The 5,155-nt window shown below is 42.7% G+C and overlaps 1 pseudogene; it reads right to left on the reverse strand.

The window, feature by feature from the left end:
- Positions 1–1,374: 1,374 nt before the first annotated feature.
- LOC143672157 (sorbitol dehydrogenase pseudogene) lies at positions 1,375–2,476 on the reverse strand (annotated as a pseudogene).
- Between the last annotated feature and the right edge of the window lie 2,679 nt (positions 2,477–5,155).

A 5,155-nucleotide genomic window follows, 5' to 3' on the forward strand; every position in this document is an offset into this window, starting at 1 on the left:
CACCAGAGAAACTGGGCCACACGTACATGCTCCCACACTGCGCATGAGGTTGTCCTTCTCCCCCTGAAACCAGACCAGGGATCCACACCAGAAGTAGTTCCATGACAAGCTGGTAGGGGTTGGGGAAGGGGCCAGAGAGGGTGCCAGGAGATCTTATCTCTCTCTCTCTTTTTTTTTTGTCAGAGGCACCAAGCAGAATTTATTACCCTAAGTGCTTTGAGAAATTCCAAGCACTGGTCTCTAGCTTTCCCTTGTCACAAGAAAACCAGAACCTCTTTATCCCCACCCTTGTCCCCCCAGGTGAAGGGAAAAATTAGAGGACACAGCCCAAGTTATGTCATGGCTACTGTATCCTCCTTGATGAATCATCTCCAAGTCACAAGTGGGCATGGTAATATCTGTCAATATGACAATCTTATATCGACATTCCCACGATTAAAATAAGGTTTATCCTACCACTGGTCACAGATCCAGAGATTTCAGTCAACAGATAAAAAGATACCAAGAACCTTCACTGCTATGAGAACAGAGAGATTTTGTTTATAATTAATTGGCAGAATTAAATGGGGTTATCAAATAATCATCAGCAAGTATGAGACAGCCTAGAAGGAGATGCTAATCCCGTGGGTTAAAGAAGAATGACGAGACATCTCATTGGCTTACCCCGAGATGACTTAATGTCTCACCATGAGTGTCCTCAGGTAGGATGCTCATGGTTGCAGATTAAGTTGAAGAACAGGCAGTCTTCAGGCAGTGATGAGAAGGACCCTTTTTCCACATGTGGGGAATGCCAGCTGGTCAGATCTCAAATAGAATTTTGGTTTGATTGGTTTTTCAATTATTCTAGACCTAAGAAGGCCAGGCTCTTTTCTTATTTTCCTTTATCATCAAATCAAATAGTACTTATTTCCAGAGACACCGTGCTCTAAAGTAAAACTCTTGACAGAATCTGAGTGGCAGATATTCATGAAAATCAGCTTCTGGGCCAATTAAATCTTGATGGAGTTGTCTCCTCATAATTTACCTCCACGCTGCACCTGCCCACATTCACAATTGGAGCAGGAGCCAACTGCCCTCCTTGCTTAACTGACTACTCAGGAAAGAAAGGACATCTTAGCACCTACCTGTCAAATGCAGCTGTACTTGTTGAACTTTGTTTAACATGAACAGGTCATTGTGGCTATAAGTTTCCCCCAAACTATCCCTACTAGTGTCTTTAAGGAACAACTCCACCCCTGCATAAGGCTCTCTATTTTTAATAAATTATTTCAATTACTGTCACCATTCAAAAGAAACTTCAGCATCAAAGCCCACCCCTGCCCAGCAATTCAACCCCCAAGATGCGAAGAGGGTGGGGATGAGGGCAGAGCCCAATTAACACCAGGGATTCTGGTCACTGGGGTCACACTTGAGCATGACCTTCAACCCCAAACCCCTTCTGGATGTTTCAGAGGCCTCCAGAGTTCTCTGCAGAGGAAACCTATGAGTGACTAAAGGCTAAACATTCACAAACTTGGATGCAAGTATTGGAATTGCCATCGGCCACGTATTGCAGTAGCAAAACACGCCTTTGATATCCACTTCCCAGGTTGCCGTATGCATGAGGGGCATGGTGGTCATCTCAGGGCCCAGCCCCACAAACACCAGGGTCCCACCAGAACAGGTGGCATAGATGCTCGTGTGGATGGCAGCCTCTGCCCCTGTGCACGCAGTGGTGATTTCTGGCTTGCATCCTAGTAAATCTTCTACTTGACTGGCAATTTCTTGAGGGCTCTCCTTGGAGATCTGAAGGATGAGATCAGCCCCTACTTCCTTGGCTTTGGACAACCGAGAGGCAGACAGATCAGTCACCACCACTTGAGCAGCTCCCAATTGCCTTGGCTTTGAGCAAAGTGACCAGTCCAGTCAGCCCAGCTTTGCACACAAAGATCTTGTTCCCCAGGGAGACTCCAGCTTGCCAGCAGGCGTGGATCCCCACAGAGAGAGGTTCAGTCAGGGTGCCTTCCTCAAAGGTGACGTTGTCAGGAAGTTTTTAACAGAAGTCTGTATTGTGCTTGTAGAAGCAACAGAAGTTCCCATCATCGGGGGCGTGGCACAGAAAAAGATAGATGGGGACAGATTGCATCGGCCAGTCTTGCAGATCTCATCAGTTTCTCTGGGGGACCAGGTTCAATGCAACACGATCACCTGGTTTTAGATGCTTTACCAGTGATTCCACTTTCACAACTGTTCCTGAAGTTTCATGCCCCAGCACCATGAGCTTTTTCACAACAAAACCCCCAATTTGACCATGTTGCCAATACTAGACAACTGAGCCATAGATTCCAACTGAATGCATCTTCAGCAGCACTTCATTTGGGCCTGGTTCAGGAATGGGGAAGTTCTCCAGGTGCAGATCTCCAGCTCCATGCACCACCAAGGAGAGGTTCTCGTGCTGGCCCGCTGCCATGTTGCTCACTCCCTCTGGGGTCGATGATGGAGTCCACAGGACTTCGGTTGTTCTTGATCCTATCTCTTTTAAGTGACCTTGGTCTTGATTCTGCCCTTGTCCTATGACTTCAGTCCTTTAACTATTTTCTGGAGCATTCAGAAAGATGTTCATGCTGGATCTTCTTGGCTGGTCAAAGCTTCTATGGGTGATGGAGCCCTGAAGCATTTCACTCCTCCATCTTCACCTGGTTAGGGCCAAGCAATCATCTTTAAAGTCATTTCTGGAGAATTCAGGTTTCTCCTTTCATGGCTCAATATAAAGATTCCAAAAAGATTTGCATCTCTGCACCATGTAACGGCTTGAAGGAGTCACCTCAGCTATAACCAACTTTCCTTTATCCAGTTATTCAGTGCACTCAGTTTCATGGAGACCTCACATTAGAATTTCTACAGTATTTCTCTGTGTATATCTCTGCTCTGTTAAAAATAATTCTGTACACCTCAAGGTCAAATCTATTTCCTTTAACAGGGGAACACAGCTCTTATTCGTGGACTTTTGAAATCTGATATTTATCAGGCCTCTGATAGCTTTTTGTTGACCCTGAAATTTCTGAAATGTCTTCCAGATGGTGTGTCTTACCTAGGAATCTGTGCAGTCTTTTGGGGATGAGAAAAACCTGGTGGCAAAAAACCTGGTTCATGTGAATCCCTGTGCCCTTCACTTTATTTTTGTTTTTCAGGAATAATTTACACTTATATAAAAAGTCTGTAGTAGAAGACTCTGAAATTGTTTGACAAATACCTTTAATGGTAATATTTTTTTAAAATTATAAGTATTCGACCTAAAATTAAGTATAAAAAAAATGACAAGCAGCCCATCATCCTCTACACAAATTTAAAATGTTATTATTTTCCCATCTATTGAGTCCAGGAAATCTCTTCTTTATTGTGAATAAAATGTTACAGGTATGGCTCAAATCATTTAAAATTTATTAAGATATGTTTTATGGCCCAGGATATGATCTAACTTGCTAAGTGATTACTTGAAAAGCATGCATATGTAGCTATTTTTCATTCCATAAATATCAGTTAGGTCAAGTTGGTTGATAATGTTGATCAAATCTCCTTTATCCATACTGATTTCTGTCTACTCTATCAATTGTTGAAACTTATTGAAATATCCAACTGAAATTATGGATGTCAATGGTTTTCCCTGCCTATATATCAGCTTTTGCTTTGTATTTTTTTTACAGGAAAACAACAGTTACTTTATTTTTAAAGGACTACACCTTCTGATTTTAATTGTAGAAATCAAAACTCATAATATCACATCCACACACAGCGTATCGTGAGGTTCTGTTATTAGGCACATAAATGTGAGGAAGATGTGTCCTTTTGATAAACTGACCCTTTAATCTTTAAGAAATGGTCATCCTTATCCCTGGTAATAGTTTTTGCTCTGAAATATAATTTGTAAGCTATTCATAGAGGCACTCCAACTCTCTTGATTGACATTAGAATGTCACAACTCTTTATATCATTTTAGTTTTAACCTATTTGGGTCTTTGTATTTGAACTGTTTTTCTCATAGGCAGCATCTACGTAGATGATTGGTTTGTATTCACTTTTAACAAAGTCTACTTTTTGTTTTCTGCAAAATGCTTTATTGTGTATGCTTCATTGATGGCTTATTAGAGGGCTTCAGGATGATTGTTTAGAACGGTGTTTCTGGCTCGATGGAGGGGCTCAGGCAGAATCCTGGATGCCAAGGAAATGCAGAGCTGGAGCACAGCTCTTATTCATGGACTTTTGGGACTAAAGGCTTTGGGCTCTGGAGGCTCCTACTTGTGCTAGAGAGTGAGACATTTGAAGAGACTCTTACCCAGCCCCATCCTGTGGGTTGGCTGACCAGCAGAAGATGGTCAGGTGGTCGTCCAGCTGCTTGAAGGATTCCACCTCCTCCTCTATTAAATGACTTCTCCAGGAAGTCACAGAGTTGAGGATTTGTGATGGCACAACCCAATATATGCACATCCTAATTGTCTGATTCAGGCTTCTCTCCAGGACCAGAGAGAGCATGCAGAGTTCTACCCCACTTATCCTGGGAAGATATCTTCTGCACATCATGGAAGAGAGCCTGGCCACCATGCTGGTTTAGCATATTCAAAAGACTCTGGGTACCTTGCATTTCTCCTTCACCAATTCATGGAAGAAGTGAGCCATGCCCTCATCTTAGTAGTTGAAATAGAACTCCAGAGAGAGGCGGGTGTAAGAGGCTGGCAGATGCAGGTTGACCAGGCATTTCACAGAGACGTCTGCTTCAGCTGAATAATTTTGAGGGACTGGGAGCTCATGGTTTGACAATTGAGGAGCTAACTACAAAAAAAACATGGTGTTAGCAGGTCCTCGAAGCAGGACATGACTGAGAAGATGGTTCTAGTAGAACTTGCAACTGGAGAGGCAGTTGGAGGGTGGTGGTGGCTGAAGAGGTTGGGGGGACAGTCACTAGATCTGCTCTGTCCGAACACTGTTGAGGCAAGAGGCAGAACTGGCAACTGCCAGGTGGGCTGTCAAACTCTACTTTTTAATTGGGGTTTTCAACAATTTATATTTAGTTTTGTTATTGATATAGCTAAATTTAAAATGATCATTTTGCTATTTCTTTTCTATTGGTTCCATTTTTTTTTTTATCCTTTTTTTCCTTTTAATATGCTTTCTTTGGGAT

The sequence above is a fragment of the Tamandua tetradactyla genome, chromosome X (genome assembly GCF_023851605.1).
Source record: "Tamandua tetradactyla isolate mTamTet1 chromosome X, mTamTet1.pri, whole genome shotgun sequence".
NCBI lineage: Eukaryota > Metazoa > Chordata > Mammalia > Pilosa > Myrmecophagidae > Tamandua > Tamandua tetradactyla.